At 36.8% G+C, this 27,243-nt stretch overlaps 1 pseudogene; it reads left to right on the top strand.

Annotated features, from left to right (window-relative positions):
* The first annotated feature begins 793 nt into the window (after positions 1-793).
* Positions 794-27,243, top strand: LOC149919194 (uncharacterized; annotated as a pseudogene).

Raw genomic sequence — 27,243 nt, forward strand, 5'->3', positions numbered from 1 at the left:
TTACTGGTAGGTCTGGCGTAAATGCAAGATGCTGAAGAAATGAATTATATGATACTTCTCAGGTAAAAAGAAGCTTCTCTCCCAGAACCAACCAACCAACATCGTTGTCCCAACTCTCTTGATCCCTGTTTACTTGAGCACTGAGGAAATTATGATATACTATATTATAATATAATAACAAAAAGAAAAAAAGGCGGGACTCAACTTTAAATTCATTAAAATATGTTTCTATAGAGGAGTCCAAACTTCTGCATCTTGGGTTGTCCTCTGGCATGCTTTTTGTTGAAGCATTGGAGCTGATGCTCAGAGAAACAATGATGCATCAATTTTGTTGGTTTGGATCAAAATAAGGAACATCTGAAACTATACAGGCAAGAAACCATGGCAGGTTCCTAGAAGGCAAGGAATTAAGACCAACCATTAAAGCTTAAAATTCACTGCAATAATATGGTGCACTATCATGATAAGGTAGGGTATTCTTAAATGTGTGCTGCTGAACCCAGGACCTGTTCTTCATTATATTATCTACCTTGCTGAAACACAGCCTAAAGAAGGTCCCTTTAGATCTTTAGATCTCCATCTCTGGAATGGATGCACACAGAGGAAAGTTTTTGTTTAAACATCTATAAAATCAGGTGATGTAGCAGGCTACATGCTAGCTGAAATAAAAGCTACAAAGCAGCTCAAGGTCTGCCCTGTGTCATAGCTGTACCAGTTGATAACTGTCCAGCAACACACATGAAGGAGTAGGGTAAAGAGAGATTCTCTGTTGTTAGTGTAGAGAAAGCAAGCGATGCATCCTTTAATCCCAGCATTGTGCAGTTTTACTGAAGCTGCATCATTGTTGATTTGTCATGAAGATGAGAATAACTTGGACACAGATAAGACCTTGACTGCAATTGCAGTAAATGTGGTTTCTGCCGGAGGCTATAACCAGCTGCATCTGCTTTTTGAGAATGATACTGTAAGACCAATTATCCAGTAGCCCTCCACATTTTGCTCAGCCTAATGACCACTCACATAGGGGAGCATTACAAGCTTCCCACTATGCTTCTGCATTTCAAAACTGGGCAGGACACGTTCATTTCATGTTTGCTGTTATGTTTAATGATTTGTGAAATCAACGACCACAAAAATCACCCCATTTTGCCAGGTATCAGGTTGAGATTATTTCTTTTTATGTCCACTGTCTGCGCATTTATCTGCTCCATTTGAGACTTTTCAGAAATACACTTGGGTATAATACCCTAAAACTCTTAAAGAAAATTGCTTTATCCTATGGTTAAGGTGAAGTTGGAGAGCTTTTTTTAAAAAAATGTACACATCTTATAAAGGGACTAAATAAAGACAGCAGCGAATGAGAGGAAACTATACAGAGCTTATGTTGATAGTCATTTAGCTTTTGGTTAACAAATATTAGAGCAAGGGCTGCAGTCTCCAGTCTAACATCATCGATCATCTAAGTCCGATTTTTAATGTAAATAGGAGCCAGCAAAGCTCAGTGTGGTTAAACTTATCCAAATTCTTCCGTAAGACTGTGGAGTATTAAGAATTGTGGTGATTTATTCTAAAGTAAACTTAATTGTTAGCCACAGAACCTCACTGTTTAAGTTTAGAAGACAATACTCTGACCTAGTCTCATGTTAACATGTAAAAGGCTATTTGTTTTGTTTTTACTTTAGTAGTATTTAAATATTATATATACTTTTATCCACAGCTTTCAGTGATAGATAAGAACTAAAATCTCATTTGAGTAATGGATCAATGAAGAAGATTAAATGCTTTGCCCAAAGTTTTACAATAGCAGAACTAGGAGCAGCATTTAGGCACCCTGATACCTGAGTCTTATTCACTGCTTAGAAAAATACCATTCCTACTGTTCATCTGAACTATTCAAATTCTCCTGTAGGCTGCTATGTGAGCTGTGTTAAACTATTACTGGCTTCAGAAATAGTTTAAAGTGCTATTGAGTCATCGGGAGTTTCTCAGGGAATTTTGTGTGTAAATCTAGAGTTAATTTTCTGTCATCCTGGTTTGAAAAGGGCACACTGGAATAGGTACTGGAATTCTCATACTCCAAATGAACTAGAAGCATTCTGTTGCCTCTCTCTCTCCGAAAGTTGAAGACATTTTAATACTGCTTTCTTCAGAATTGTGAACTGAAAACAGCTCTTAAAATACCTTTCTTTTGCTAAATTAACTTTCTCACAAAAGCACAGGCTAAATAAAGTTCTATCTTTTCAAAAAGCATTATACTGAATTAAATATATTAATGGAGTATCAGCTATGTGATTCCTGAAAGATGCATCACACAATCTTTGCAAATTTCTTAGTAAAAGTCAGCAAAGATGATGCTTTTAATAACAAAATGTGTGCTCTTTTCCTTTGTTTTTGATTTCTTTTTTTTTTTTTTAATTTCATACCATGTCCTAATGTTCCTCTAGTAAATCAGAAAAGTCTCATGGATTTCAAAGCAAATTTGCAATAGACTTCAGTAAAAGGGGACTGATTTACTTCTGTGGTTTTATTGCCCTGAAAATGATGCTACACCTACATACATACCTGTAAATAATATGGACCAGGAACAACAGTTTGGTCCTAAGTGTAACTAGCTGGCATAGCTGTCTTCTTACACCTATACTTTCTTCCCATCTGAAATACAATGCCTACTAGAGGCAGCCTTTGGCCTGTGCTGTTCCTGAGTTCATGCATAGATGCTGTCTGGAAGGGAGAAAGCTGAATCTATGCTCTTGTCCTACTAAGTGAACTGCTTTAGCTATAGCATATGCGTGCTTAAACACAACAAATGTTCAGTTTGCACTTTTTCAGCCTGTCAGATTATTTACTGAATTATGTTCATTTGGAGGAGTTAGAAACACCATACTGGTCTTTCAGTTGAAAAGTATTTTGTCTAACAGGTAGAGGAGAGTTTCTGAAACATCTTTTTACTTCTATTGTTAATTCAAGATAGCTTTACAAACCAAGTTATTGGATGTCTTGGTCAGTTCTGCCTCAAATGAGTCTCAGAACAGAACTTTGCTGATTCCATCTGTTGTCTGATTGGACAGTTAATATGTTTCTTCATAACTTTTTGTCCCTTTTCTTTAACTGTATTCCTTCAGTCCACATAACACTGCATTTTTACTACCTTTGCAAGTTTGACCATTTTCTGCTGTTTGTCCTTTAAATGTCTGGATGCAATTTACTGTCATGTAGAAATTAATCTATTATTTCACTGTGGTATTAACTTGTAAAATTCATTAAAAATAACTGTCAAAGGTTCAGAAAACCAAAGCCTAGACATAAAATAGATTTTTTTTCCTTATTCTTTTGCTTGACTGTATGCTTTCCATTGATTATTATTATCATAAACATCATGTCAGTTATTAGTACTACTAAGATCATGTTCATGTGCTGTACAAAGTTGTTTGTTCATTCAAACACAAACATTAGCATTAACTGACTCTTAAGAGTAGTTCTTAGGTGCAGAATACAATTCAGAGATATTTCTTTTAGAAGAAATACTATGAGTTAGCTTGCAAGATTAAAGGAAAATATTAAACTGCTGTCCAAACTCCCAACCACCTACTGTAGATCGGCCGGCATTGGACTGGGACAGCTGATGGTTGAGATCTTTTCAGAAGTTTGGAGTCTTTGCTACTCAAACTGCAGTGACTGGGACATGGGGGAAAACCAGCAAAAAGCAAAGGGCAGCAGTAAACTTCCACACACTGAACCTAGCTGCTCCAGCTGCCAAGAACTACCCTAAAAGCTTCAGCAAAATGAAGTGGAGGTAAGAGTAGGAAGAGGGGAAGAGAAACATTGAGCTGAAATTTAGCCTGGAGAATGGGGAGACAGAGTGTTTTCCTAAATGTTTGCTTGTTTTTTTTTCTTTTCTTTGTTGTTCTCCTCCCTCACCTCTTTTTTTTCCACAATAACTGAGATCAGGAATTAAAACTTCATGTTAAAAATTGGTTTCACTCTCATACGGGAGACACTGGTGTTGCACATATGTGGAAGGCATCTCTAGCTAAGACATACCGTGGGAGGGGGTGGATGTAATAGTCAAGTTCATTGCATGAGACTTGGTAATGTGAATCCAAATGACTGGCAGACAAATTAGAGAATAAAGAACATGAGAACTGTTAGCTTACAAGAATGAGACTACACAAGATTTTTGGAAGATAGCATTTTTAATAATACATGTGGTGACATTTGAGGGGAAAAAAAAGTTTCAGTAATTTTCTAGTATTTTTTTCTATTATTTCTTTGTTCTCTCCATCCCTCAGAAAAGAAAGAAAATCCACAAGAAGACTTCAATTAATCCTAACAGGATTATTTTTATTTTTATTTTTAATTGTCTGTGGGGGCTGGTTTGTAGGTACGCTGCACCTGTACCATCCTTTCACTGTGATGTTTCTCAAGAAAGGACGGAGAGGAGCTCTGCATCCTGGCAGTTTTGCGGTGTATTTGCAGAGGTAGTCTAGGATGGAGAGGATGGAGAATGGCAGTCTGCTCAGCAGGGATGTAAGAGGTGCTAATAATCAAAAGCAAGACTTTCAGGTTCTAGAGGCAGAGGAACGTATCTAGTGAAAAGCAGTACAAAGGGCAGCTGTTCCAAAGATTGCAAATGCCTCGTTTTTGTGGCTGTACAATGCACAAACAAATGTATATGGGGGAATTGGAAGAAAAAGAGTGTGTGGCATAAGCAAATAGGTGTGAATATTAAAGCTCTAAAAAACAAGTACCACTTGTTTGGATGTCCTACAGAGTTGAGATGGTGATGGTTCACTGGTTTGTTAGTTTGCATAGATCTGGAAAGGGAAGGCAAGAGTTGAGATCTGCCTGCTGCACAAGTGCTACTCATCTACTAACTGCCCACATCATTTATGCTCAGCCTTCAGAGAATATAAATGCCTACCTAACTCCTCTTGAGTCTATGGGAATTAGGCAGCATTGCCTTCAATGATCTGTGCATTAACCTATGGGAACATATTGTAGACATATTGTATGTTGGAGCTAAAATCTGACTTGCTCCTTTAACTTGCTTAAGGTCTCCTCAACTGAAGGATGCTTGTTGTTTAATTTGATTATCAAGGGACTCATTTTGTGAGATCAACCATAAATCAACTTTTCTATAAAAACACACGTCCTTTAGACAGATGACATGAGGACCCTTCTAAAAATCATCTGAGGATAGCATGGTATTGGTATTGCTCCTATGGCTAGGAAAACTGTCTTGAGACCTGTGCTCAGTATGCTCTATTGGTCTGTGTTTGGTTTCTCATCTGCACAGTGGAGTTTGTGGTCCTTCCCAGGTCACAAAGGGTTGAGGAGAAATGCATTAAATTCAGGACTGCTCTGATAGAACAATAATAGGGCTGGTAAAGAAGGAGAAATGTCCTTCCAGTACTCTATGCATTTTATTGTATTATACTGTTCATGGCAAGGGTCTTAAAAAATATGTTGCATATTTTATTCAGCATAAATAGTAAATGATAAAAATTAATTTATACTGAAGGATGTGTAAGGGGGGCTGGGTTACTAAGAGGTGGTAAAGAGTGAAGGGAACGTGCTTACTGTCAGCCTCAATATACTACAGTTTAAGCACGGTATATTTTCTTGGGCTTTCCTTTATTTTAAAGCACAGATTTCTTTCCAACTGCTTTAAGCAGGAAATGAAACCTACTCAGAAGAGGAATGCCTCCACCTGTTCACCTAAGCCAAGACGAAAAGCTACTAAAATCTGCATGGTTACAGAGAAAAATGGAAATGGCAGTGCTGAACTCACAAGGGTATTGTGAAGATCATTCATTCATTTATTTGAGTTAGAAAGTATCACAGAAAAATGTTAAAGCATAAATAAATGGGTCATGGCTGGGGTTTTCTGTTTGATAGGATTTCTTAAACAGTTTATAAAGTATAGCATCTCAAACTTTTAGGAACTGAACATAAAATTTGAACAGCTCTGTGAAAATGGGCACACTGTATCTGAAAAACAAAATGACATTTACTGTCTTAATTGAGTTAGCACACAAGTGGCAAAGCAAATAGCAATATAAAATTATGGTAGTAGTTTTTGAGATCTCTAGTCTTCTATAAAAGCACAGGAAATACGCTGCTGTGGTTTGGAGTGCCAGGAGACATTTACAGGCAGGCAAAAAGAGAAAGCTCTACTAAATGTCAGTTTTATTGTAGGGGAGAAACAATAACTCTATGCAATAAACATTTTGAATCCAAATCTGTAATTAATATGCTGCAGACACACACACACACAAATGTACCTGACTTTTGTATTCTCGTTAGGATTTGTTTTTTTAGTACCCATATTAAATTAAACCCAGTTTGCAAGAAAAAATAAAGTGCTCATACAGAAACATTATGACTTAGGTTTTTTCTATTGTTTTTACTGGTTGTAACTTACATGAATAATACCTATGCTTTTTATACAGTTGAATAATACCTATGCTGTTTATACAGTAAGCATATATTTAAGTTTATATACACATAAATAAAAGTTCTGACTTATGTGGCTCAGGGCCAGACTGGATTTTAGTGTGCACATAAGGACTAAGAGCATATGTTATTAGGCATTCCTGAGACTTGCTGAATTGTATCCTCTCCTATTACAGTGGCTATTACTGTGTTAAAGCTGTTTGGGGAACATGCTGGGTAATAAATAAAAGTACCCACTCATTTAATGTTGTAGTCATGTAATGGTTAAATTACAGTGTGTGGTCAGGCTGCCTTTTTTTTGTGTTAGTACCACCTATGAAGAAAAACTCCTCTTTACTGCAACTGGAAAAACATGTATGTCCCAACTTACAAAATACTAATTCATACAAAGTTTTCTTTGATGTAAATGAGCCAATTCAATTTTTATCTTTTCTGCTTCTCTTTATAAAGGAGATGTTTTGAGATGGCAATATCTTGTTGTGACACAAAGTGAAGTGTGCCCTTAGTGGATCATCATTCCAAAACAAGTACTATTACTTGGGGCTGCTTCCTGATCAAGTAGCTTAAAAATGATGAAATATTTTTATTCTGATTATTGATTCATTGTTAAGATTGAAGGAAATCCTCAGATCACATAAATGGTAATACTGTAATGAAAATTTTTATTCTGAAAGTAACAGAGCTTGTCATCATCATCAGTGAAGCAGTAATGTTATTGTACTTTCTTTTGGAAATAATTTTCACATAAAGTATTACAACTTGGAATATACTTCTTTAAAAAACACATAATTATCTGTTTCCCCAGGATTGTTGGAACTTTCCAAGAATCACTCTGCCTCTTTCGAAATTCCTAATGATGCAACAGCTTCTTCCACTTTCGCTTGTTCCATTGGGCTGCTGCTTCTTATTGCAATAATTGTCCTGCTTTTATATAATCTGGTCATTCTGATTATGGTATCTCAAGAAAGAAGTTTTTATTTTTCCACTACAAGGTTGTCATCTTGCTCTGTATTGCATGGGTCACAGTGTGTACTCTTTCAGAATTGATCTGATGAGTGCTAATTGGCACATTTAGCTGTTTCAGTTGTGAATGACACTAAAGGGTAGTTGACTGGGCCAGACTGGTGCAAGCATTAAATAAAAGCCCAGTCCTGTTGTATTTCCACAGAATGCTGGTACTGTCAAAATGCTGAAGAGAACCTGCCATCAGAAGTTGCAAATGTTACATGCTTTTCTTCAGCCCTCGCAGTGTCTTTACTTTACCCTGCAGTCTCATAAACCACCAAAGATGAAAGTCCCGTGTTCCCAGGCTCCCTGAGCTTGGGGACTGAGCAGCCCCTTCAGGGAGGGAAGGAACTTTCTTTTGCTGGGTTACCATTCAGCTGGCTCAGCTCCTCAAACCAGATGACTTCTTGATTAATTTTGATGAGATGGAGCATTTTCAAAGGTATGCCTGTGATCAGTGGGTAAAGCAGCACTGCATCATTCTTGAGTTAGTGTACTTCATGATAGATGGTATCTGTGAATGTACAGTCCTGGAGATGATGGAAAGCACACTCTCAGTTGTCTTGCAGCTGTAACCTGCAGTTGGGTCACCATGAGTTAGAATAAAAAACATTAGTGCAAAACTCCACAGCAAGTAAGACTGATATTCAAGCTAAAATTTTGTTTTGTATTTTGTCACAGCTCTTCAGAAACAATCAAGACAATGTATTTTAATCATTCTCCACCCTTCCAGAAGAGTGATTTCCCCTGACGTGTGTTTTACATCTCATTTAAATCCTGGGTGGTACTAACTTTGTAGTAAATCAACATTACCAAATCTACTATACAAACATGTTTTGCTCTGCTGTTAGTCTTGCCTTCAAAGGTGCTTGATAGGAAGGTGAACAACCTGCTAGCTTCTGACAGCTGGCTCAGCTCAGGGTTGAAATCCAGGACAGAGTAGCTCCGAGAACACAGGCTGTGTGAACACAGAGTATAAATGTGAGACCAACTAAACCCTCTGGCATTATCTTATCTTTTTGAGAGCAGTGTGATTACTTTCAGGGCACAGTCCATGTGGTCCCAAGAATCTGTATAATAGATAATTGGATGAAAGATGTATCCTTTTCCACCACATTACTCATAGCATGATTGGCTTTGTTGTAAACCATCTACAGTTTAAAATACACAGTGCGCTTAACTCTTACATATCTTGCTACCTTCCATGAACAGTATTTTAATGCTGATATATTTAAAAAAATTCAGCAAGCCTCATATCAGATGAAACCATGTATATTAGAATGGTTGCAATAAAGACTTGTGATAGATTTTAGAGGATCACAGTGCAGGATTTATATGTAGTTGATTTATATGACTTTATCACATTTGAGGTCATAATTATGTTTGCCAATAAATTTCTCAGAAAGGACCATTCTTCACTTTAATTTTACTTATATAACAAGTGTTATCATAAATGGCAAAAAATAGGAGAGATTGAGAGAGACTTTGCAGAATAATCTAATCTAACATAAAATGCAAACCTCCCTCATAAGAAAATTTTCCATCAGATGATGGAAACACACAAAGCCACTTTGTCATTTGACAAGGTTGACATACATAGAAAGTGTCTCTTTAAATGTCAGAAACCAAAATGTATTTGCTGTTGGTAGTGTTTCTAGGATTTACCAGGAAATATTAATGCAAGATAAATATATCTTCCTCATTTCCTTCCTGTATAAGTATTTGTCTACCATGAAAATGAAAAAAGAAAGGAGAGAAAATTTGGCAGCACTGCATTCCTTTTCAAGTTTCCATTTATACAACTATTTCTCCAGCATGATCTCAATTGGGAAAAATGATTCAATTTACATTTTAAAAGTGAGAGTGATAACCTTTATTTGTGCTCAGTGTTGATATGCTGAGAGTATGTGCAGCCACACAAAGAATGGAGAAGCAGCAGCAGGCAAGTCATTTGAGCTAGCAGCACAGAGCACAACCTGAGTTGCACACTTTTTATAGGACTATCTTTGCTTTTCAAACAGGCCTTCAGCACATATTGCAAAGTCATTTGGGTTGGATTATATAGAAAAGAAGAAGGGTGTTTTGGGAAGCCTAAATATAGTGGGCTATTATCTGAGAACAGTATAAACAGAAAAATATGTTACTCTACAACATGCTTTGAAAGAGAATTACCTTTTTAAGGAAAGGCACAGTGTAGAATATAGGTAGAAATAACATCTATAGCTGCTTCTCTCAGCATGAAATTTCAAAGCTTTCAAACCTTAGGCTTCAAGGCATATGGTCAGATGGGATTTCACTTCCATGTAGGTGCTGCATATATTGGTGTATCATAGGAAGGTTTGTTGCCTCAGGAACAACTGCAACTGACAGATGAGCAGAGGTCCAAATTACCAACCTAATTACCTGTGCACCGTATCCTCCATGGAGACCACCCAGCTGGGAGGGAGTGAAAAGCATGGCTGTAAGTGGCAACTCTGCTCTCCTTTTGGAACAATGTCTGCAGGTTTGGGAGCTGAAGTGCCAGAGGTTCCATACAGTGGGAGCAAAAATAACCCCAGCTATCTATTGCCATCATTCCTTTTGTCCTTCCTGCCCACCCATATAAAGTTGTTCCTTATGGATATCATTTCTAACTTTCTCTTATTTATAAATTCTTCAAATATTGTACATTAGTTACTGATGGAAGAAACTGACATAATATACAGTTTTTAAAGTTTGTTTTAACACTAGCATTTTTGCCATGAAATCTTTATCAAACTTCCATTCTTTTTTCTCCGCTTCTGTTTTCTCCCCTTCCTTTCTTCTAGAAAATTAATTCGTGATAGGAGGATATTTTGAACTGAAGATTCCCAGGACAGATGATGTGAAGATTTCCGGACCCATACTTTATAATGAATAGCATTAAAAAAAAAAAAAAAAAAAAAAAAAAAAAAGGAAAAAGAAAAGAAAGAAAAAAAAGAAAGAAAGAAAGAAAGAAAAACGATGTATAATTTTGAAGCAACAGTGAAAATAATATTCCATGTTTGAATTTTCAGAGTGGAAATGTTATTAAGATAAATGTGTGATAAGTTCTAATTTAGATGGTCAAAAACTTTTGTCAACATCTTTTTTTTTTTTCCTGAAGAAAAATTGTAATAATTATTACTCATTTTACATGCAAAATTATTGCTACTCTCTTTGCCAGCACTGCATGGAGGTAAACATCAGCCTGGAATGCTTGTGTGTTATTGACACCACTGACATTTCCCCAACTATGATGGAACCCATCTTACCGACTTCTGTGGGTTTTAAATGCTTACAGGAACAAAATCCAATTTTAAATAATAAAGATGGTATCTAAGACAAGCCTGGTTCTGTTATCTTCTGAGATAAGTCACTGAGGTTGCAATGGGAGGTCCCAAGCATTGGTCAGTTCAAGCAGATGTTTTAGAAAGTTTCTGAGAACATGATACTTGTTTTTATGTTTGTGCATTTTTGAGAGGAGTTAATAGGAGGTTTCAGAGCAAGACAGGAACTAGTTACTTTGTTTATTACTTTGGTAATTCACTGGTTCCACTTAAAAATTGTGTTATTTAATCTGTGGTCTTATGCATATTTGAATATATTAGCAAAATTTGCAGTTTTTCTGCAGATTAAAAAAAAAAAAAGTCATACATAAGAGAGAGTCTGATGTTCTAAAAGTCTATCAGAAAAAAAAAAAGACCTCAGCTATCCCATTGTACGTACATATTTCCCTTTAGTTTCCCACTCTGCACTAATCCTAGTTTCCTCTGCTCTAAGTGGGCAGTGCTTCACTATGGGGATGGTAACAATGAGAAAAAATTCCTCAGCTTTGAGGAATGATTTTTTAATTTGGCCTGCTTTTTTTTTTTTCTTTTCTTTTGTAAAAAACATAACAAAAATATGCTTATATTTCAATAGTGTATTTTTTCTCATAACATTTTAGGATATTTACACCTAATGTCATTATACATTGTAATTATATAATTGCACATCTTAATTACACATTCTCATTATTTCATCATGCCTGCTACCACAATTAAGTAATTAGATCTAATTTTATAAATTAGACCTAATTGCATAAATACATGACAATGGCATAAAAGTGGCCTGAAAGAATGAAGAAGACTTTAATCAAAATGCGAAGAATTTTCTGTGTGTCACAAATCCATGCAGCCAGGGCATATGCAGCACAGGACCAATCCTATGGGCACTGTTTGATGGCTCTTATTTCTCTTAAAATGAGATCACTGGCTGCTTGCAGGTAGTCATTTTAGAGTACTGGATCTTGAGATTTTTTTTCTTCCAACTTTGTGCTTGACATTATAATTTCAAAGTGATTGTTTTTTGGTGCAATGGCACATTTATGCCATGATTTTTCACCATGTTAGTCTTCTAGCATTCTTTATATTTATTTATTTAATCTGTTCCTCTCTTTCCTCAGACTTCAGTTTCCTGTTGGCAGGACTTATGGGCTATATTTATCCTAAACCACTCAGCTCATCAGTGTGCAGCCTTGAGTATTGCTGAGTCTGCACAGACCAGAGTACTTACAGGTAGCCAGCTCCTGGGCACAGTTTTGGCTTGCTCCAAACACTACATTTCCATGTAATACCTTGGGGACACATCAGGGGACAGTGCAGGTCACAGGCCTTTTCCAGTAGCCAGTATGAATGAAGCTGTCCTATCCAGAATGCTGTGACAGCATTTTGTCACATGGACACAAGCCGCGCAATCCTGCTTGCCAAAAACAACCAGGAAGGGACCCTTGTCCCATGTAGTGTTTTTGTATAGCTATAGCCACAGAGTCCATCTCATGAGACAGACACATTCTTAGAGATAAGAAGATTCTGCTTTAAGATCCAGTACTCTTGAGTTATGCCCAGTTTATGATGAGGCCGTTCATGGTCACTACACTACTGCAAATGTGGCCTGTAGGTGAGGCCTCAACAAACTGGCTAGACTGCTCAGTTTTGCCACACAGAGCTTGGCAGGTGCAAATATAATCAGAATTTTACAACCTGTTGGGTTGCCATGCGATATTTAACATCAAAAAGTAAAGGCAGTTCTCTGCTGTAACTGCAGAGACAGCCCTCTGACTGTAGGTTGGTTCAAGAAAAGGTAGTGCAGGTGTGCAAAGAAGAGACTTACAAGCAACAAGGCATCATGGTAAGATTCAGGCATTTCAATTTTTTGGGCAAATTTTTTTTTTTTCTTTTCAGCAGACAGAATTTAACTGATTTTTCTGACAAAATAGGAGGAAATTATACAGCAAAAATAATCTGGATGAAAAAAAAAAAAAACACAATCACATAGCTTAAAAGAAAAAGATTGCCATACTCCTCAAATCAGACTATTTCATAAGGGTAAATGTTTTTAAAACATCAATATATTTTGAAAACACGGAAATTCTCTTACTTAGGCTCTGTAAACCTCAGGAGTTTCTTTCAGAAACTAGCCAACTAAAGGAGAAACAGTGATGGTTTTAGTGTAAAATAATATGAATTGCATCTTCCATTGGAGATTCATCAAAATGATTTAATTTCTCAAGGGAATATATACCTGCCTACTGTGACACAATGTAGAATATGTCATATCTGATTAAATTTATTTCACTTCCATTGGTTGCAACAGAATTTTTGTACTGGCTGAGAAATTAGGAGATTTCTTTTTTTAATTCCACTCTCTCTACTAAATACCTTCATTTTTCCTCTGAGAGTTTCCCCAGGAAATCTGCACATTCCCAATTTCACTTATTTACCTAAACAAAAAAAAGATGTGCATTTATTTCTACTCTGTTTTAATACTGCGCTAACATTTGCTACCATTTAGTTTGTGCAATTACAAGAATAAAAATGATCAGTTCTTACTTTATCCTCCATTCCCCTGTCTGGAATGAAAACGATACCAAATTTATCTCTGCTGCAAAGCCACTGGAGATAATGGAGTTGCAAAGGGTTTGAATACTACTGATTGTGTGAAACCTATAACCTCATTTTCAGCAGGGTAGGAGTAGAGATTCTCTGTGCCTTTATTTAGAGCTGCAGCTTCCATTACATTTAATTACTTCTCTCTGAACCTGTAAATAGAAGGTGTTTCTTGTTAAATGTAATTCCTTTTGCTTGTATCTTGCATGATAAAGGTATAGTTACTAAATGGACGGAGATTGAATCAAAGAGAAGATTTCAGTTTTAGGCTGGAACTGATAATCCTCCTTGAAATAAAAATCACAGCTAGTAGATAAAGCCCCGTAATTCCTTCATTAAAAAAGGACTTGTCTTCTACAGCTAAGCTGGAAGTGCAGGAAAGCTGAGCACAAGGAAATAAGCTAGAGTATGTATGCTGAATAAAATGAATTATTGTGATTAAGGATGTTAAATTAGGCTATTGATTGAGTGCGTGGTTTTCTGATAGGTATAAAAGAAAAGGAAATGATTAAAAAAAGATAGGTATATTTTTTCTTTTATAAACTCTCTTGATTAAATAGCTTAAGGATAAATCTGTAGGTGCCTGAGGGTTAGTTCTTTTGAGTTACTGCCATAGCATCATGCTTTGGGAAAAAATTGGGTTACATTTCCTATAGTGACAATTTTTTTTTCTGTTATCCATCTCTTATCGTCTTTCTTCCATTATCATATTTCTGATCATTCCTGTGCTTAAAATTAACCCCTGCCCCAGCTGACATAACTCCTGAGAGAGTGCAAAGGTTTCAGTAAAGTTTTCATTAGTCCCTAAGAAAAAATGTAATACCCTGAGAGCTGTGCCTTGTCATTCATAATCATCCTCTTCATCCACTGCACATTTTTTATCAAGATATTTTCTGCATGGTTACAAGTATACCCAATTATGAAGTATTCATTGCCATGGTATTCAAGTGCACTTCAATTTATTAAAAGGGTTATATGATGTGATTGCTTGAACAGCAGGGAATTGGACATGACAACACAGGTTCCTTCTAACTTCATTGTTCTGTAGATAAAACTAATGCCATAAAACATTTCTCTAAAAATAGATGCTATTTGGAAGGTCACCATATATTTAGCATTTAAAAAAGAAACACCATGAAGTTGCGAATTACACTATGAAATGATCAAGTTCTCTGCATTCTGTCTTTCGGGTGGCATCTCATTTGCCGCAGCTAGAAAAGTTCAACTTTAAGCAGGAAAGCAAACAAAAAAAAAGGTTGAAACATGAAACCAAAAGGCTCTCTTGACGCTGACATCTGCCTTGCTGTGACTCAGGCAGCCTTAGAGTCTGGGAAAATGAAGTGTCAAGGTATTTTTCTGTGCTGTTTTGCCAGCCATTCTAAGAGCCTAGCCCTCTGCAAGGAGCTCCAGGCAGTTCTTGGACCTGAAGTGGGCTCTCAGGCAGTCCTATAAAAGCAGAGTGATGATGCATGAAAGGTATTTTAGTTACGTATTTTTTACCACAGGGAACTAACAGAAAGAGAAGAGGGCAGGGCAGGGCTACACAAAATAGCCAGAGAGCGTGCTTATCCAGGCAGGAGAGTGGAAGTTTGTGCTCTGAAAGAGGACTGACTCAGTTCCTGCCAGTAACTAATGCACACCATGCTAGTGCAATGTATATGGACACTCTGACAAAATGATTTCTGACATGGAAGTGTGTATGAAGCAAAGGTGTAGAATTTTTAAATTGACAAAAATAAAACAAAAACAAAAGCACACGCATACACAAAACAAAACTTAAAAACCTTGAATGGATATACTAGGAACTTGATTTTAGCTTGATTTCTGTGTCTGAGATAGCTTTAGTTCTAGCTGGCTTAGGTATGGCGAGTAACAAAACTGCCTTGGCATGTGTGTGCAAAGCAGGCAATCTTCAAGCTGCTGAAATTGGTGCAGCTATTGCATTTCTAATCCAACCTGTTAGTTAAGAACACCATTTCAAGCCATGTATTTCAAGCTTTTATGGAAGCCTGTAATCTCCACAGACCTTGAAATGCTGTTATCAGGATTGAGACCAAGATTCTCTATCAAGACAAAAGAATTGGCTCACCATATTCCCACCAGAACCCATGAGGAGAGGAGCTTTGTCTACAAGAATGTTTTTCACTTTTGTATTCTGTAAGGCACTGGAAGTTTAAAGACATTTTAAAATAAGAAAAAGTTAAACTTAGTCACTTAACGTGGCCTTACTGTAAACAAAAGCACAGCCCCAAGTATTTATTGAGCTGTGTGTGTGGGCAGTAATATTTTGGCTGTTAATTTGTTAAGCCATTGTGGATATGAGATGATCACTAGTTTACTAACAGATGGACATCCTTTTAAAGCCAAGCTGTTACATATTTTTACCATTTTAGTTTGGATAGAGACCAGTTTTTTACCTTATGCTGTGCTTTTTATTTCTTGAGTCAGAAGATAAATTCACTACCAAACTGTGCTTTAAAAAATAAGGAACATTCCTGTATTCCATGTGGACTTCTTTAACAGAAAAATATTTGCCCTGGATGTTCCCCTGCCAGTAAAATATTGAAGTCTGACCTTGGGGCTTCATTTACTGGTGCATCCTCTACCTAAATCAGTGAGATGCCATTTAGTTGATTGACGTCCAGATACAACAGACTTGGGAGATGTCATGGCAGGTGCCAGGTTTAGGGATATTTTGTCAGACTACTCTCTTTGTTCAAGTATTCCACCATTTGTTGTTAGTGCCATCTGTCAGGCTTTGCTTAGTGACTCCCTTTCTTCTTTTTGAATGTTTGATACATAGCTCCTGAACCAAATTCTGATCTGATACTCAACACCACTGTTAATAACATTCACTACTGTAAAAATAAATTTAAAAAATTGCTAATATGCAATGTACTGTAAATACAGATTGCAGTAAATAAACTGATGGATATTTTCACAAGTTTCTTAGTCAGAATTGTACCTCTGAATGCAGCATATTTTAGAATGAATATTGTGTTTTTATTTATTCCACATCTTTGGGCTACCTGTTTAAGTGCCTCACCACACTGACTGTAAAAGATTTTTTCCTTATATCTAACCTAAATCTACCCTCTTTGAGCTTGAAACCATTTCTACTTGTTCTGTCACCACAGACCCTGATAATTGTCTGTCCCCTTCTTTCTTGTAGCTTCCCTTTTGATACTAAAAGGCTGTAATCAGGTCTCCCTGGAGCCTTCTCTTTTCCAGGAGCCTGTCTTCGTAAGAGAAATGTTCCATTCCATGGATCATTTTTGAAGCCCTTCTCTGGATGCACTCCACAAGGTCTATGTCTCTCCTGCATTGACTCCACATCTGGACAGAGTACTCCAGGTGAGGCCTCTCCAGTGCAGAGCAGAGGGACAGGATCACCTCCCTCAACCTGCTGGCCACACTTCTTTTGATTCAGCCCAGGATATGGTTGGGTGTCTGGGCTATGAGGGCACATTACAGGCTTATGTCCAGCTTCCCATCCACCAGCATCACTAGGCCTTTTTCGGCAGGGCTGTGCTCAATCCTTTCGAATATCTTTCCAATTTGGAGAGAAGGATGTTGTGGGGTACCATGTCAAGGCCTTACTAAAGTCCAGATAGATGACATCAGTGACTCTTCCTTGTCCATTGATACAGTGACACCATCATAAAAGGCCACTATTCTATGGTTCTATGATAAGAAAGCAGGTTTTAAAGGAACTAGGATACGTTTAAGTCTGCAATCCCTACAGATGTGAGAAATCAGAAAAACAAAACAAAACAAAAAAATCACACATTGGTATAATTAAATTGAGAGAATTAGGTGACACTTCAGATGCAAATCTTATGGAAAAATACATAGATCTCAACTTCTCTGAAATGTGGTTCTAATGACAGAAATAAAATATTGATTTGGTAAAATCATGAACTCATTACTGATATCAAAAGATAAAAAAAATATGGTAAAAGTATAAATTAAGTCAAATTATTAGGGATATGTATAAGGAAATTATACAACAGGGATATGTATAAGAAAATATACAACAATAAGTAGGGACAAAGGAAAAAAACAAAATGAGATACAACTAGCAGGAGGAATCAAGAGTAAGAGGAAATTGTTTTGTAGCTACATTATCAACAAATAGAATATAGAGCAAATATCTTCCTTTTTGCTGAGGACTGATTATGCTGAAAAAAAGAAAGAAACAAAAAACCTACCAGTGTTTAATGTTGCTTTTTATATCAGTTCTCAGAAAAAATAAATGAAAAGTTCGGTTATGAGGAGCTGCTTAGTACTGCAAAAATGCTAAAGAACTCAGGCAGGAATATGATAGGGAGTGGAGAAAAGAAGTACAGATTTTCATATGAAATCCCTGACAGGATACATCATGGTCTAGCTACAGAAAAAAATAATGGTTCCTACTAGTTATTTCGTAAAGGACATCTGACAGAAAACTGAACAGATGTATTTTTCATTCTTTTCAAAAAGAGAGCAAAGGAATTATAGATGGACAGCTTAATGGCAGTTTCTAGAAATAAAAGCAACAAACTTTGGAACAAACAACCAGACAAACTTTTGTAAGCACTAGGATGATAATAAGAAAATGAATAGTAGGAAACATACCTTATTGAAAAAATGCATTGAACCAAAGTAACTTAATATCTTTTTTAAGCAGAATAACACCTTGTTGACTGTTGCTTCTGAGGGTGCTAACAGATTCTTTGAGGTCTTTCTGCACCAAGACAAGCGTGAAGATTGAGCTAGTTATGCTAGTCATGACTGTCAACCTGTCCAACTCCCCAGCAATTGAAATTCCTGCCCTCTTTACAGTGCCACTCTTCATAGTGTCTCATTGATGTGAGTTCCTTTCCAAGGTCACAGAAAATGGAGTTTTAAAATCAGATTTATGTTTTAACAGAATTTCATGCCAACTACCAGGTGAGGGCTGGAAATTAAATAACTTCAAAAATGTTTAAAGAAAATTGCAAGAGAATATAAAATAATTTTAAAACTTTTTCTCCATTGTAAATCACTGTGAAGACATTTTGACAAGTCTTTAAAATACCATTATAGCCATTTAAAGGTGGAATAATGGGAGCAAAGGGGTTTACATTATGCTCAGCCACATTTGGCCAAGAGCCCAGATCAGCAGGCAGATTCATGGTGATGATTTGGGTAATCGGTCTCCAAGTCAGGATCAGATGATGGCAACCAGTACCAGATACAACCCTGTGATTGCTGGGCAGGGCCAGAGCAATGAAGCATGTCTGGGGTGAAGCAGTGAATTCAGTCCACACGTTGGGGTTGAATCAACAGGGTGGAAATCATTGGTTCTACAGCAGCGCTCAGCCAGGAGCTGAAGACCCTGGACTGGGCAGAAATGGGCCCATGAGCGGCAGAGTGTGATGGGAGGCCTAGCCAAGGCTGGTAAAGGCGACAGAGGCTTAATGGTCCCTCAGTGCAACTCTGGTACATCTTGCTACTCTCAGACAACTGCAGGTTTTATGTAAGAAAAGTGTGTGAAGGATGCTGAGAAAAAGGCCTTTTGTGTATGTGCAGTATATAAAATTTCAATACATTTTTGAAATAGGTTCAAATTTTTTTTCTTTTTTATTTTGTCATGCTATTATGACCTTTTTTGTGCTGTGATTAGAGTTATAGCCAACAGTGACTAATAAAACTGAAAATGGTCAAGGTTTCAAGACTTAATTTTCATAATTTTCAAGGCTTAGAAGTTTGTCTGAAGCTGCTATGAATGGCTAAGCCCTACTCTATACCTACCCTAGACAGCTCATCAGTATTTGTTATTCTTTAATTTGACCATACTGGGATAAGCCAGAAGTGTTTGCAGATTTGGTGCCAATGGAGTTTGAAGGACTAAGATCCTCTAATAAATATATGCCTAGTACAAGCAAGACATTTGGGATAAGAACAAGTAATATATTTTGAGTCTACAAAACCAAATATCTGGGACACCTGCTCACAGTTACACAGATTCTTCTTGCTTAGTTTAACATTTCTAATTTTCTTCTGCAACAAAGTTTGTCTAATCAGAGACATGGAAGGCATGTACATACTATATCAAAACAATTCACACCTTACCAAGGTCTTACTAATTTAGAAGTAAAAATCTAGGCCAAAGTTTTCAAAGGGACTGTAATATGTATTGGCAGACAGAAAATTCAATTCTCTTTAGAACATGTAAATTGTTTTGGTAAATGATAATTTAAAGAATTGATATGAACTCTATATGATTTGTCATTTGTACAGGTACTTCCATTCCACAGTAGTCTTCACTGCTGAGTGACATTAGAAAAGTACCCTAATGCATCTTGGTTTTTTTGCAAAATAAATGGTGAGCTTTGCCTATAATTCCTTGAAAATGATTCCCTCATTGTTGCCAGCTAACGGTTCTTTCACAAAAGCTGTCCTTCATAACCACTGCTTTAAGTTTAGCCTTTGGTTGTCCTCTTGCAGATAAATAGAGTTAAATAGATATATTTGCAAGTCATTAATTTTTTTTATGATATTGGTTGTGGTCTCCCAGGAAAGAAATGTAATTCAGTTTTTTTGTTTTGTTTTGTGTTTGTTTTTATTTTTATATTTACTTTAAGTACTTCTTTTTGTTTTTATTTCAGTTTTGTTGTTGATTTTTAATAATAAAAACTGTACTATAAGTCAACCTCACAGTATCTGTTTTTCATACTTGTGTTACTGAATCTGTCCTGCATCAGTATTTAGTGAATAAACTAATAGATTTATCAAGGTTTGCTGCCAATGGAACTTAAAAGCCTTCTCTGACCCTCACAGGCAGTGTGATGGCATGTGATGGTGTAGCCTTTCAAACCTCTTAAATAGAGTGAGCTTTACTGCTATCACAATATCCTGGAAAATGCATTATTTATAATTATTGCTCTGAGCTCTGGTTTACTATGCTATCCTGTGTACATTTATTTGTCTTCTGACTCCTTAAAACTAACATATTTCATACAAGATACATGCACTGTAAATAACCTGTACTACTTTATATGTGCTTACTTATGAGTTTGTTAGAAACTTCTGAATGAAATATTTTTCAGTAATTTGGAATCGAATACTGACATTCAAAATTACATTGACTTAAATGAACTGCAAGTATTTGAAGAAAATGCTTAATCAGGAAAAGTATCTTTGTATTTATAGGAAAGGTTTATCAAATGGAAGAATACAAGCTAGTAAATAGGGTTAAAGATTCTAGAGAAATTTAGTGCAAAAATACCTACAATACTGCTAGGTATTAAGACAGGCATTGCTGGACACTCTTTTCAATTCAATGGGCTTATGATGTTATTACTAGAGCCTGTCTTCAGTATTGAGAAGACACCCTAAAAACATTTTTTATTATTGTTCACTGTCTCTACAGATATTTGAATATTTTTGTGATATTCCCTTAATGTAACTTTGTACGGTTACACATGGTAGAACAGAGTGAAGATTTGAACATTTTTTAATCATTTAGTTTTTTGGAAAAAAAAACAAACAAAAAAAAAAACAAACAGCAAGGAAGTTGATATTATTTTATTAAAAAACAACAAGGAACTTCCTTTTTCTAGTTTATCATAGAATCCTTGGAGTTCAAAGGGATCTTTGAAGGTCATCTCTGCGATTGGATTGATATTATACAGTATGATATAAGGCAATAAATTTGTAATATAGCTCTGCCCCAAGTAGTATTTTTACTGTTGTTTAGAAGTACAAGAGGTTTTTTTTGTTGTTGTTTGTTTGTTTGTTTGTTTGTTTGTTTTTTCCCCACAAAACCATAAAAATCATAGAATCCTTAGAGTTGAAAGGGACACTTACAGATCATGTAGTCCGACTCTTCAATCAATAGGAGCATCCACAGCTGGATCAGTTTGTTCAGTGTCTGGTCTAGTCTGGCTTTGAAAGTCTACAGAAACATTTTTTTCCTCTAAATAATACTAATATTTCAATTTACTGATCTAAACATTGTTTTTATGCTGAGGAACACAGAACTGCACATAATGCTTAGGGTGAGGCTGCACTAATGCTAAATATAGTGGAGAATCACCTTTCTTTCCATCTGGATAAGTTGTGTTTAATGCATCCCAAAATGTATCTTTTCTTTTTGGCTGCCAGGGTGCAGGTTTGTGGTGAACCTGCTGTCAATAAATACCCCCAGGTCCTTTCCTGCTGAGCTGCTCTCCAGTCAATTGACTCATTTGTGTCTGGCATTACTCGATTCCACATGCAGAACTTGGTGTTTTCCTTTGTTGTATTACATGCCACTGATGACTGCTCACTCTTCCAATCTATCTAGATTCCTCTGGGATTCCTCTCATCACTCTAGGGAATCAACAGTATATTTCAGCTTAATATCATCAGTGAATTTGCGGAAGAAGTATTAAGTCTTGTATCTAGATCATTGATAAGAATGTTGAACAGAACTGGCCCTTGAATTGGACTGGGAGATTTCTGAGGATGGATATTTATTATGTGGCCTGATAAATGATGGCTGAATACTTAGTTAAATATAATTTACAATTTTATTTAAGAGGAGTCCTCACTGGCAGCATTTTGAAGGCTTTTTCTGTGAAATAGCTTGGCCTAATTCCTTCTTGCTTCAAACTAGCTTAACTCCAACAACAAAGGTCTGGATTAATATTAACAACAAAAAAGATCAGCTATAGAATTGCAGCTGTACAACACAAGTCTGGAGAGGAAATATCTAGTGTAAATATCCTTAATGTAACCAGTTAATCTAAATATTATTTTTCTTTATTTTTTAGTGTTTTCCTTTTGTTGTCTCACCAGAAGCTCATTTGTGTACTTATAACTTCTTTGGAGTAACCTCCAGTATAACATAACTCTTGAAATAAGAGATGTTGATTGATATAAGAAGCAAATGATAATAAGTAGGGCCTGGGATATCTGTATCTCTTCTGTATGCATTTTTTAAAAACATATGTTCACAGAAGGAGGAAAAGTTCATCTAACAAAAAAGAAATGAAGAAAATGAAGTTGAAGGTTAATGGTAAGTTCTATCACTCTAAAAATGTAATTTCAAAATGTAGTCTTGCTTGAGGAGCAATACAGTCAGCATGGTGGAGGGTCTTTCCTTATTACTGCCATAACAATTTTTTTCATGTGACACTAAAAGTACCATGGCTTACTTTTTGAATAGTCTCTAGCAGTTGTGTAACCCTAAAATTAAACTCTGAACTTGTAAATGCATTCTGTTCCACTCAGTAGAAAAATATATTTTCTTCTGAAAGACCGTGTCAGGTTAAGGACAAAGCAAATCTAGAAAGCTTTTAGTAAGTTTAAAATTTTCTTTAGCAAAAGGTGCCTGTGCTTTCAGTTACATCAACTCTCCAGTTGGTTGTTGGCTCAACTTCCTTGTTTAAGATGATCTGTGCGGTTGGTATACTGGTTCACTCCTAAGATGTCTCAGAGTAAATCTGCCAATTTTCTCAGAGAAACTCAAGTATGCTTCTGGAGTTTATCCATTCCAGGGAATGCTCCCACTTGGCAATATGGAAAGTCTGAAGCAGGCTTTGCTTCCCTCATGGCTCTGTTTCTGAGCTTTCTGCTCTGATACACCAATGGCACACTCATTGCCAGCCCTGGGTCAAGCAGTGTGTCTTCAGCCCAATGTTAAAAAAAAACAAAAACAAAACAAAACAAAAAAACCACAAAACCCTTTATCTGCTAGGTATTGGCACAACTTTGGGTAGGAATTTCCAGCTATTGAGCAGTTAGCTGGGAGGTGTCTGAATGAGAATTTCTGTGAAGTGCCACTGTCCTCATAGCTGGAAGTTATTGTACCCTGGTTGGATATTTTTGGTTTTTTTTGGAGGGAGGATGCATTTTTAAATATTGAAGGCAGAGATAGTTTTCATGAATTTCATGGAAAAAAAGTAGGCTTTTTCTTTTCCTGTTTTGTAGCTGTAAAAATTTAATAATTTAGGAGAATGACATTTTCAGAGCAAGTGTCTATGTTAACAGTCACTATGACACTAGAATCATTCCATGTTTGAGTGCTTTTTTTCTGACACATTTAAATTGACTGTTCTGTAGTTCCAATTACATTGTCAGAGGTCATGATCAGTGGCTGTCATTGTCACTAACTTCATTTACATAGCATTCAAGACAACTCAAGAGCATAGTCGTGCTGGTGATTTCAGAGAACATAGTGAACAGCTAATCTCGGAATCAAGCATCTTCTGAATGTGGATGGAATAGAGCAGAATGCTACAGTGATACATTGCTGTTGCCTGTGCTGAACAGTGTTCTGAACTCAAGGTGATGTTTATTAAATTCTACTTTCATTTTTTAAGGATAATAACTTCATACTTAAATTATTGAGAGATGTATTTCTAAGCTAATGCCTTGGACATAACTATGTGCAGTGTGTCAGTGATATTTGTTTCCAACAAAAGAGAACAGTAAAAGTGTATTTTTTCTTTTATTTTTATTTTTTTCTCATTGCTAACCATTGAGAAACCTAGGGCTGTGAGCAGTGGACATAAAGTCTATAGTCTGCCTTAATGATTGGAGAATGGACACTCTCGCTATAGTAGCATGAAACTCCTTGAAGTGCTTCTTTCTCCTGAGCAACATCACTTCAGGCTTTGCAAGAGTATGCCTCAGTCAGCTACCCCTCATCCATATTCAGGCACAGAGCACTGTATTGTCCTGTGCTGAAAAATCAATACCGTGAATACTGTGTGTGCTCAGCCTATTTGATCTCCATGGTTGTCATGACTACACTTCAAGGTATTGATTCATCCACAGGGATCTCAGGGTTGGATGGTCCTTGTATTGAGGCAGAAATCTTTTGTCCTGTGAAATCTAAGCACATTCTACTATGCACCAAGCTTCACATATTGTTAGACCACCAAAGTGTTTTTGTTTTGTTTTTAATTTTCTAGGGTTGAGGGGTAAAAGGGGAAATTTCTTAAATACCTCCTGCAAATTCCCGCATGTCCTATTGACAAAGATATTGCAGATGTGATAAAATGTATAATGAAAATTAGATGGATAAAATGAAAGACACTGAAAGTACTGCTGGTTTGCTTCAGTGAACACAGTGAATTGTGTAGTCTGGGTGTATCCTCAGTAGCTTGGATCTTTTTGTTCATGTATTTGATCTATTATGGTCAACTCAAGAAAAGAAATCAATGGAAAAGATTATGATTGGAAAAGACTGTAATTTGCTTTAAAGCTATGTATTAGAATCTGTTGTTTCATACCACTTATTCTTACAGTTCACTTTTCTATATGGGCAAGTATATAAGATTTATAAAAATAGTACTTACAAATGTATTTATAAAATAACAGGTCCCAAATGACTTACGCTATACATCCTATTTGTACCCAGTATTCACGTTTCTCTGTTTAGATGCCTTTGTACTTGTACTCAACTGATTCTTCTATGATTGCTACTGTCTTTGATCTCCTGGAACAGTTTTATATAGAGTAGCAATGTCTTAGCCTATTTTTCTATTAAGGAGCTAATTGAAGTAATTGGTAAGGTCACGCACATACAGTAAGATCATGGTTTGACTAAGACCACAGTGCAAGTTTTTGAGATCCAAAGGTAGCCAGCCTAATCTCCACTGCCTTAGGTGAATTATGTTTAGTTCATTAGCATTCCCCAAAGGAGACTTTAATAGAGAGGGGGAAAAAAAAAGAAACATCAGTGGAAAAAAAACTATTAAAAATGTGGAAGGGAGAGGGTCAAACTGCATCTTATATTTTTTAATTCATTTGAGGATCCAGGCAACACAGAGTTTTGCCTTCTGTGGCAGTGCAGATCTTGCTGTAAAAAGACAGGGAGGCACATAATGGGGAAAAAAACGTGAATGAATAGAAAGGATATGTTCTCCAGATTTAAACATTGAGAATATCAAGCTTCTCTCTCCCAGAGAGGGTGCAAGTTCCTCATTCCTTATAGCTGTTTGCTCTATGCAGATATACTTGAATTTGCACCGTAAAATTCATTATGTCCACATACTGTGAAGAAATAGCTTTCTCAGTTGAATCTGTATATTAAATCTGAATCTGTATACTGACTGGGTAGAAATCAATAGAAAATCCTAGGGAAGTACAGGGGCAGGAAAGTTGCTTTGGCCTGGTGCTCCCTTTCTGATCACAGGATTGTTACAGTCATATTGTACTGCTGAGACTCCACTCCTCAGCTGGATCTCTATCAGAGGTGTTTTTTCCCTTCAGTAAGACTTGCATGGCTGAAACCAAGGAAATTTTTTTGTCTTTGGAGTGAGATACTAAGGCTCTGTTGTATTTTATGCTTGGATGGAAACTGCTGAGTCATGGCCTGAACCTCTGATTGATCACCTGAGGTAAGCAATGAGTTGGCCATGGGAGCACCTGTGCTGCCAGAAGCAATTCACCTGTGCTGCCAGAAAGGGTGGAGCCTGGCTCCACCTCTCCTAGACCCATTTAAGAGCTGACTACCAGTAGGGAAGGATCTCTTCTGGAGATCCACTCTGCTGGAGTTTCATAAACAAGCCCAGGATATGGGTAAACATCCTATCTATTCTCTTTGTGTTGTTATAATTTGCTTTGCCTAACTCTCTTGTTTATTTCATAATTATAACATCTTAATATTCTTTGAGTATATTCTTGGTGAGCCAGGCAAGCCAAATATACTAAAACTTTGTCCTTTCTCTGGAATTTCCTTAAATGGGTTAAGGGGGAGAACGCTACCCCCCTAGATAAAATGATTCCAGGGTAGATCCCAGGATTTGTGGGATCTCCCTGTTATGAACTAGCAGTTATCAGTGAACAATGGGGTCCCCTATTTGTTATGGGAAATATCTTCCCATATCGCATGGCAGATTACTTTCAGGGACTTAGGGGACTTAGCAAAGATATACTGATTACAAAAGAAAGATAATTAGCTGCCTCCACAGTGGCATGGCCACTATTAAATGCTTTAAATCATGCTGAAATGAGTAATAATACTTAAGAGAAAGAAAACCAACTTTTGAAAGACCGTATTGAGAAGTTAGAACAAGAACTTGGCATATTAACAGGGAAGAAACCAATTCTGCATCTTCCAATAGGTCAAGTTCATCATTTCAATAAACAATGTCTAGATTCCTGAATCAATAGACTTAGTTTATCAGGAAAATAAAAAATCTAAATTAGATCTTGAATCTCCGATTTTGACAGATGCACTAGAAGTCCGTCCTATTTTAACTCAGAAAACACAAAAAGTGCAGGACAGACCGGCAGGGGTGCCACCTGATCAGTGGCCCCCTGCCCGGTCTCATTTGCATGTAACAGCCTAGCCATACACAGCAATGGAAATGATGGATTTAGTACAGTGATTTTGGCAGAAACCTAGAGAAAGTGTGCCAGCTTGGTTATTAAGACTGTGGGATTCTGGGGCAGAAACTGTTTTGGTGAATGGCCCGGAAATAGCCAAGTTGGCCACCATGACTGTCCATCTTGCTCTCAGGCAAAGGTTATATGCGGGTAATCAACCATTGATGAAAACCATTCTATAGTAGAATGGTTAATGGTGGCCTGCCATATGGTATAGCCAAATAAATCTGATATACCTCTATGTACAGGGATGTGGTCCTCCATGGAGGACCTTCAAAATTATATCCATGAACTGGGCGTAAGGGAAGCAATTTATGAAGTCACATTTGATGGCCCTGATATGATCAAATTCTCAGCAGGGATGAGACTTAATTCTACAGCAAGCTCCTTCTCATCTGTATGGTACTTTGGTCTCTATATTAAATCCCCTGGTGGCCTCAGAAGCAGTAGTCCAGCAGGCTGCCCAGTTAGTGGCCAACCTGGGAGAAACAGAATAGCTGTGGACTAG

The sequence above is a fragment of the Phasianus colchicus genome, chromosome 2 (genome assembly GCF_987193195.1).
Source record: "Phasianus colchicus chromosome 2, bPhaCol1.hap1.1, whole genome shotgun sequence".
In the NCBI taxonomy this organism is placed as follows: Eukaryota; Metazoa; Chordata; class Aves; order Galliformes; family Phasianidae; genus Phasianus; species Phasianus colchicus.